The sequence below is a fragment of the Dendropsophus ebraccatus genome, chromosome 9 (assembly GCF_027789765.1).
Source record: "Dendropsophus ebraccatus isolate aDenEbr1 chromosome 9, aDenEbr1.pat, whole genome shotgun sequence".
Lineage (NCBI taxonomy): Eukaryota > Metazoa > Chordata > Amphibia > Anura > Hylidae > Dendropsophus > Dendropsophus ebraccatus.
Window position 1 is genome coordinate 116,172,110 of NC_091462.1, and position 9,837 is coordinate 116,181,946.

At 48.0% G+C, this 9,837-nt stretch overlaps 1 long non-coding RNA gene across 1 annotated transcript; it reads left to right on the forward strand.

Annotated features, from left to right (window-relative positions):
* Positions 1-126: 126 nt before the first annotated feature.
* On the forward strand, positions 127-3,837 carry LOC138800568 (uncharacterized). Its single transcript, XR_011364480.1, has 4 exons — positions 127-2,492; positions 2,606-2,680; positions 2,990-3,037; positions 3,172-3,837. It is a non-coding gene; the product is annotated as an uncharacterized lncRNA (long non-coding RNA).
* Positions 3,838-9,837: the final 6,000 nt, after the last annotated feature.

A 9,837-nucleotide genomic window follows, 5' to 3' on the forward strand; every position in this document is an offset into this window, starting at 1 on the left:
GCCGCACACACATTCCCCTCCCGGCCAGACATGCAGGTCCCCAGTCTCTGGAGGAGGCCGCAGGGACTGTAGAATAAAGTGATAGCGTTGCTGCGGGTCCTGGACCTGTACAGCCAGATCAGGGGGTGCAGTGTACCCGTAATGACGCTATCAGCTTATTCTACAGTCCCTGCGGCGTCCTCCAGAGACCGGGGACCAGCATGGCGTCCTGGGAGGGGAGCGGGACGTCATGAGTAAGGGGCGGGGGGCAGGTCAGCCTGCTCTGTCAAGCGGCTGGAGGCCGCCAGCGCGTATCGCTCCGGACCACCCGCCCGCCCTGCAGCTGACAGCAATGAATTTTTTTGTGAAAATCGAATTTACAACCTCCTTTGGATAAGGGAAAAGTTAGCTTTTCGTTATATAATCTTTTAGGCTATGTTCACACTACGTAAGTCTCCGGACGTAGCGCGTTCCGTGAATAAGCGGCCGGAGACTTACGTAGTTTGCGTAGAATGGAAAGTATACGATATACGGCGGCACAGTTCACACTACGTAAGAACTTACGCGAGGATCGTACGCGGCCATTGTTTGAGGACGAAAATGCCGTAACTTACGCCCGTAGCGTAACATGCGGTCCCGTACGTAGTGGTGATTTCTTCATTTTTCTAGCTTTTTGTGCCGATCCCAAAGGTTCTGTGGGGTGTCCGGGGCTAGGCGAAGATTTCCAAGTAAAAGACCGCTGTCAGATCGCTACATAGGGCGCTCGGGAAGCGTAAGCAGACTGCGGGCGTAAGTTAGCGCTCCGTACGTAGCCGGCCGCAAGTAGCGTATATCCCCAGCCGGAGTTTACCACGTATATGTCCGGCCGCGAAAATATGCGGCCGGACATATACGCAGTGTGAACATAGCCTTAGGGCGCGTTCACATGTACAGGATCTGCAGCAGATTTGATGGTTTAGATGGCAGGGTCTACGGATTCTTATGTTACACTTAAGTTTTTATTCGCTTTATTCTTTACATCTGGAATTCCATTGGGCGATCGCCACTTGTGATGGAAAATTGCCATAATAATTGGTACAATATAGAGATGGCACTGGGATCTATTCAGTGATCGGTTCCCCGTCCCACAGGCCGCTGCATCTGTGACAATAGCCGCCATTCCATCAGGGGGGGAGCTGTCTGTCTCATCTGCTCCTCCTGCAAATAGAAAAAGAAAAAAACAAGGGCACCAGCGCCTCGTGTCTTACCGAGATGACACTAGAATAGGGGGAGTGGGTGATTCCACTCACCTTTGTGCCCCTTGGGCTGTAGGCATATCACCCCTCTGGGGTAGCTGTAAATCCGTGAGGATATAGCGGTAGGCAGGTGGCTAGGATCCGGGAATGCAAAGCCGAAAATAGCGAGGACGGGATACTCCCAGCAACAGGGCCCACAAGGTAACAGCAAAAAACAAGAAAAAAATGGTACTAGATACAGCGCTGTCCCAAAAAGAATCCAAATGTGCACCATGAGAAACTTTACATATGTAATTTATTAGCAAAGCACAGAGTTTACGCGTTTCAGGAGGTCAATAATTCCCACTTCATCAGAACAGTGCAATATCATGTACAGTCAGCACAGTCATCCTGCCATCTAGTGGTGGGGTAAGGAGTCACATACCCTAATAATCCTATAGGCCGTGCCCTGTTCTATGGCCATAAAGGCTCCATTCATCACTGGAGGAATCTGACAGAACAATGGCCGGTATACAAACCATTGTAGTTACATATCGGGAACAACAAACATCGGCAATACAACCGATACTGTTACCATAGCAACCTAGACAACTGCTATATGTGTGTTATCTGTAGTGTCAGGAAGAAGCGGTACAGTATAGATGCTGCTGGGGGAGCTGATGATGTCATCACGTCCTAATGATGTCACATGGACTTCTGAATGTTTCCATGTGACCACCGGAGAGTATAAAAGGGGCCTCCGGCCACCTATAGCTTGTCTCTGTTTTGCCATTCGTGGTGATAGGAGACACCCCTCTTGGAGACAATGAGGGTGATTGTGCTACTAGCGTTTCTGCATCTGATCCACCCATCTACACAGAGCCATATACCTAGTATATACCAGGACGTCTCATCATGGCTATATATAGCATCCTGCCTGATGAACGGCCAATGGAGAACCCCCCTCCCTCCTCCCAATATGTATGAGGTAAGTCTCCCAGTACTATCCCTGCAATCCATCATCGCTATGGTTATTATATAATATCATTATTTCTTGTCTTTCAGGAATTCTTACGCTGGATTGACACCATCTTGTCTTATTTTTACCCGACCACCCACCCGAGACCCTGGAAGTATGAAGCGAGTACCAAGGACCATCCATGGGATACAGAATTATTAGTATTCCCTCCATGATGAGATCAGGCCGGGACGATTTCTTTCATATTTTTCATTGTCTTTCAGGACTTCCAGTCGGAGGACGTCGTTCCCCACATCAGGATTATATCCCAGCTCTTTGGGGTGCGTTATAGTTGCTGTATATTATATTATGATCGGCCTACACCACATACAGCGCTCACACTGCCTGATCCCGGGGGTCCACCGCCCCTATAACAGAGGTTATTTTCTTGCAGGAATTTTTAGCAGACCCGGTTGGTGATCCGTACGCTGCACCCGGCCACAGACAAACGCGGGAGCAATGCATTGGAGTAAGTGGAGCTCAGACTGTATATTCCATGGGGGAGATTTATCAGACATGGTGTAAAGTGACACTGGCTCAGTTGCCCCTAGCAACCAATCAGATTCCACCTTTCATCCCTCACAGACTCTTTGGAAAATGAAAGGTGGAATCTGATTGGTTCCTAGGGGCAACTGAGCCAGTTTCACTTTATACCATGTTTGATAAATCTCCCCCTATGTTATTGCAGACGCCTTGGATTCTCCTTACTATACTTTCTATGTAAATTATTATATTCTCTTTGAACCTTTGTATTAGTTTTTATTTTTTCATTTTACAGAATAACCCATCGCCATCCATTGCCCCCCGGGAGAAGCTGACACTTGGGGTAAGTGCCGCCATCTTGTATTATAGGGAGCGATCTGCAGTCACATGACCCCCTCCTGTTCTGCTGCAGGACGGACAATGAACGCTGGAGCTGCTCTCATGGCTTCATAGTCACTCTGTTTCTTTCTATTCCAGGAGCCCCCACCACCCGTGACCCCCAGAAAGGATGCCCCCGGCTGTATGGTGACCCTCCGCAGTCAGGTTATCAGTGGAGTCGTATTCACATTAATAATATCCATGCTATTCGCACTAGTGGCCCTGGCCGCCTGGCTGGCCCATGAGAAGGAATACAGCGAATGGGAATATTCCTCTTGTGCCGATAGTGACGCAGCTCAGGTGCAGCTCAATGAGGACCCGGTGGAGGCTGAACCGCAGCCGGATACACCAACAACATCTGAACCAAACACTGAGGGCCTGAATGTGCCGGCAGAAACCTCAGCAGCAGCCGCACCGGAATCATCCAGGATGAAGGGCATCCTCCGGTCCCCACCGCACCTACCAACCTCATTCAAGAAGGTGAAGTTCAACTAGAAGGTGCATTTCCGCCCCATACCACCGAATTACAAGAAGCAGAAGGCTCGAAGCTCCACAGCCCATCGGGAGAAAGAGTTTGTCCCGAACCACATGTCTGAGTATGATTTACCACCCCAACAGGACATAGAAATGGTCCATCAGACCCCACCAGCCAACCGGTCACCTGCCCACCACATCGCCAGACACATCCTAACAGCCCTGAGCCGTCTCTGGTGTGGAGCAAGGGGAGGAGTAAGACCAACCAGACCATAGTCACCATAGTAATAAAAAAATATCCAAAATGATAGATGTGTCAGTGTGTGATGTGAAGAGCTGTATAGGGGAAACAGTAAATCTGAAGATGGCCATCATTACTAAGAAGCTATAGGATATGTCCAGGACATGGAGGGGGAACCTGCGGCCCCCCAGCTGGTACAATAGTACGGCTCCCATCATACCTGGACGGGCAGAGCTGTGTCTTTGGCTTCTATACATGATGGGCGCTGTATGTGGCACCAGCTCTGACACTTATTACCTGCTATATCAGCAGGTGTCAGTGGTTTCCTTCTATACATTGTGTCCTATCTGCCATATGCTAGGCCTCTATATACTGCAGTATACGGCCTCTATATACTGCAGTGTACCCTGCTAAAACCATCCAGATGAGGAAACTACATGGAGGCTACAAAGTTTCATCTATTTCCCATCTCTTTTCCTGCAGGACGCAGCAGTGGGGTCTTCTGTACTGTTGGGGTCTCATACTGAGACAGAATCATTGGTGGAAAATAGACCAAACGGGGTGACTAGTAGCTGCCATTCAGACCATTATACTTGGATATCCTACCGGTAATCACAGTATACACTGACCACACAGATGATGGGAGCAGCCCCATATATGCAGTGGCGGTCTTTGGCACCAAGCAAACCAAGCGATCGCTTGGGGCCCCCAACATCCAGGGGGGCCCCTCACGCCCCGCTCTTGTGCTCAAGACCGCTGGACAGGGCCGCTGCCCCGCTCGCTGCTGCCATCTGAACTGTAACTATGAGCACTCGTAATGAGCGCTCATAGTTACATGCAGCAGCACTGACAGGGCGGGAGACATTGGCTCCCTTCCTGTCAGTCACTCCTGTGGCCAAAGGAAGGGGTTTCCCTGCGGTCACAAGTGGCAGCTTTGTCCTTGTGGTGCCGGCGCTCCAGTGACATCACCGGAGCATCGGCGCCAGGACAAGGAGTGCGGCCCCTTGTGATCGCAGGGAAAACCCTTCCTGCGGCCACAAGAGTGAAGGGAAGAGGAGACGCCCGGACCCAGGTGAGTATAAGTGTTTGTTTTATTGTGTTATATATTATATGCAAATGAGGAGTCCGTGGAGCCTCATTGAAGAGTCTCAAAACACTGGACTTGCCAGATATCCCTCCGGGAAGGGGAGCACACAGGGGTCTGTTTAACTGGGGGAGCGCACATCAGGGGTCTATATAAATGGGGGAGCACACAGGGGGGCTATATAACAGGGGGAGCACACAGGGGTGCTATAGACTACTGGGGCTTCACAGAGGGGTCTATATACTACTGGGGGCAGCACACAGGGGGTCTATATACTACTTGGGGCAGCAGAATGGGGTCTATATACAACTTGGAGAGCACACAGGAGGTCTATATCCAAGTGGGGGAGCATACAGGGGGGCTATATACTATTGGGGGAGCACACAGGGGTCAATATACTAATGGTAGGGCACACAGGGGGTCTATATACTACTGGGGGAACATACAGGGGGGCTATATACTACTTGTGAGGCACACAGGTGGTCTATATATAACTGGGGGAGCACACAGGGGTCTGTATACTACTGGGGCAGCACACAAGGGCTCTATATAATACTGGTGGGGCACACAGGGGGTCTATATACTACTGGGGGAACCACACAGGGGGTTTATATACTACTGGAGGAGCACACAGGTGTCTATATCCAAGTGGGGGAGCACACAGGAGGTCTATATCCAAGTGGGGGAGCACACAGGGGGGCTAATACCCCTGAGGGAGCACACAGGGGGCCTATATACTAGTGGGGGAGCACACAGGGGGTATATACAACTGGGGGCAGCACACAGGGGGTCTATTTACAACTGGGGCAGCACACAGGGGGTCTATATACTTTTGGGGGAGAACACGGGGGGCTATATATAACTGGGGGAACACACAGGGGTCTATATACTACTGGGGGAAGCAAACAAGGGGTATATACTATTGGGGGCAGGACACAAGGGGTATATACTATTGGGGGCAGGACACAAGGAGTATATACTATTGGGGCAGCACACAAGGAGTATATATTACTGGTGGTAGTGCACAAGGGGTATATACTACTGGGGGCAACACACAGCGGTATATTGTTTTGGAACGCTTGACTAGGGGGGGGGGCCCAGACATAACTTCGCTTGGGGCCCCAGAAATGCCAAAACTGGGGGTTACTGAGGGTGACTAGGTCAGACTGGGGGAGTTGGGGGTGATTGGGGCAGGAGTGCACATAGCCCTTGTGATGAATATGGAGAGCCCTGTCCCTATTGATGAGGGTGTACAGACATATTATAGGTGTTCTGTGTATACCACCCACTATACCTTAGCTTGTCCAAACATCATAAACTCTGGGCAGTTTATTTAGGATCTGGTGTTTTCTGACCATAGATCCTAAATAAACTGTCTACCTGGCCGGGGCCGCATGACGTCACAGGGACCCGATGGCGTCTCTGGTTACCAGTGGAGCTGCGGGCTCCAGTGACGTGCGGCCGCTCAGCTGAGCAGAGTTAGGCTCAGGCATAGGTTCCTGCCACCCAGCTTGCAGCCTTTACATGTGTTTGTGATCAGGACTCAGGAGTCCGGACCAATCACATTCTGGTCCGGGCTCCTGGTCCTGTATTTAAAGAGCCAGCAGTCATTTCCTGATCAGGTCATTTCCTGATCGCTGGCTATTAGGTTAATACCCTGTTTCCAGCTCCCCTGTCTATTCCTGTGATCCCCGTCCTAACTCCCTCTGCTTGCTCGACTTGTTATCCGACCTCCCGCCTGACCTTTTGACTATCCGATTGTTTGCTGACTTTGTACTTCGTTGCCTGTTAGGTTCTGACTTGGCTTGTGTACTATCCGATATTGTGTTTGTCTGTCTGTCTCGTTCTGTGTTTCACATACTCAGTATAGGGCACACCATCATGGTTGTCCGTGGCTGCCTAGGGCGGACTAAGGCAAGCAGGTAGGGACAGTGGGTGGGTTCAGACCTAGGGCCCACTGTCTTGTCCTGTCCGTACCTTCCAGTCCTTGCCAGCCTGACTGTCATTTGCCTCATGGACAACAGGAACGCCATGACCAATATAGTGGACCAGATGCAGCGTCTCAACACCATGGTGCAGGAGCTGGCTGTAAGGGTCCAGGAACAGGAGACGGCCCCCCAACAATTTACTATGACCTCCCGGGCACCTCCTGAGCCGCCCGCCCAGCTCCCAGAAAAATTTATGGGTGACAGGAGAAGCTTTTGTGCCTTCCGGGAGGGATTTAAGTTGTTTTTTAGGTTACGTCCTGGCTCCTCTGGAGATGAGGCTCAGAGGGTGGGCATTGTCATGTCCAGGGGCCGCCGCAGGAATGGGCCTTCTCCTTGCCCCCTGACTCTCCTGACGGTTGACCAGTTCTTCTCAGCTTTGTGGTTGCTTTATGACGACCCTAACAGTGCAGCCAATGCCGAGCGTAAGCCGACAACATTAAGACAGGGCAAGCGTCCGGTGGAGGACTACTGCTCAGAATTTAGGCAGTGGAGCGGCCCTTCCACTTGGAACGACTGCGATGGGGGCCTAGGTGTGCTTCCCACTGTATTGCTGTGTCTCTTCCAGAATGTTCCCCTGGGGAGATTCCAGAATTTTTATCTGATTATACAGATGTATTTGATGAAAGGGCGGTGGATGGATTACCGCCTCACAGACCATATGACTGCTTGATTGATTTAATTCCTGATGTCAAATATCCCAGGGGACGTATATTCAACTTGTCCTGTCCTGAGAGGGAGGCCATGCGGGAATATATAAGGGATAGTCTGCGTAAGGGCCAGATTCGCCCCTCCTTCTCTCCCTTGGGGGCGGGATTCTTTTTTGTGGGCAAAAAAGATGGTGGGCTTCGGCCCTGTATAGACTATAGAGAACTAAACAAGATCACGGTTAAGAATCAACACCCGCTACCTCTTATCCCAGACTTGTTTAACCAGATTGTGGAAGATAGATGGTTTTTAAAGAATGATTTACGGGGATTCTATAATCTAAGGCAGCATCCACCTTCTCCAGACGCCGGTGCTCAAATGCTGAGTGTTCTGGTTTGGAGAACGTTGCTGGACCCGGCCACTTGGGCCTCTCCGCGCAACACTAATCAGGACTGAATGATAGACATGATTATTATTATTGTTGTTTATATTATTATTATTATCATTATTGTTATATTATTAATATTATTATCATTATTATATTCTTCTTCTTCTTCTTCTTCCTGTTATTATTATTATTATTATTATTATCATTATTGTTATATTATTATTATTATTATTATTGTTGTTTATATTATTATTATTATCATTATTGTTATATTATTAATATTATTATCATTATTATATTCTTCTTCTTCTTCTTCTTCTTATTATTATTATTATCATTATTGTTATATTATTATTATTATTATTATTATTATTATTATTGTTGTTATATTATTATTATTATTATCATTATTGTTATATTATTATTATTATTATTATTATTATTATTATTATTATTATTATCATCATTATTGTTATATTATTATTATTATTATTATTATTATTATTATTGTTATATTATTATTTTATATTATATTAATATCATTATTGTTATATTATTACTAATTATTTATATTATGACTTACTATTATTAGTATTATTAATATTATTATTAATAATATTATTATTATTATTATTATTATTACTACTACTACTACTACTACTACTACTACCATTATTGTTATATTCTTCTGCTTATTATTATTGTAGTTTTGTAAAGATGTAAATGTATTTAATATGGGGGTCACATGTCACAGGCAGCGGGAGGATTTACCCATAAGGCCTTGAGAAAACGCAAACATGAAATGTCCATGGGCCGGGAACGTTTCTCCTCTGGCTGACTGAGAATTAAGAAATAAGCGCTGATTTTGATAGTGATTTCCGCTTTTCTACATGATTTATTCTAGTGTACACAGTCAGTCACTGAGATTGGGTGTATATGTTTACTGTAACTATTAAGCCTGAAGTGCCTCATCTGAGTAAGGTGTGCCAGCAATGGACTGTGTCTGTATAGTTATTGCTGCGCCATCTCCGCAGCCGGGCCATGGCATCAACACCACCAGCGGCCTGCATCATCACAGGAACGCGCTGTGATCTCCGGCTTAGAAGGTAGATGAGTCACAATGACACGAGGAGGACGTGTGATCAGCACGAAGAGTACAGGATGCCCCAACAGGATACCCCCATCACCAGGAAATCCCATTTGTAATAGCCACTGAGCATATTCTGACTGTCCACATTATATGTATTCTGATTTACTGATACAAAGCTCCAAACCCCCTGCAGAGATACATGACACCACTAGGGGGAGCTCCCTGCATGCTGTGCTGCTATACTGTGCTGTGTGATGTGTATATATATATGTATATGAGTATACAGCAGCGGTGGCTGCAGACAGATGGAAGTGTCTCCTCATAGAGATATAAGGAGCCAGCGCACTGTGTATAGGTGACCATGGAGGTGATGCATCCCGGCAGGATCAGGAGCTGCACACGGTCCTACTGATCCAGACCATTGTGTCACATCGCTGTTAGTCCTATATAAGAGGAATCTAAGTGACCAGTATCATAGTGATGCAGTAGTGTAATTTGGTGGGGGCAGAGGGGGCGGCCGCTCCCGGGCCCACACATGACACGGGCGGAGACACGCGCCCACTGAGGACTACGTGACGGAGGTTCCGTCGGTAATCCTCAGTGTGTACATACCCTTAGAGCTGTGGGACATGAGTGATGTCACTCATGCGCTCACAGAGCAGGGAGAGAGTTGACATGAGAAGACTGCAGTACTGCAACCGCACAGCAGGTAAGTATGGCTTAGCAGGTAAGTATGGGGATGGGTGGGGCTAACTCCTGGGAAGGATGTTATCTATGTGGGTGGGTGGGGCTAACTCCTGGGAAGGATGTTATCTATGTGGGTGGGTGGGGCTAACTCCTGGGAAGGATGTTATC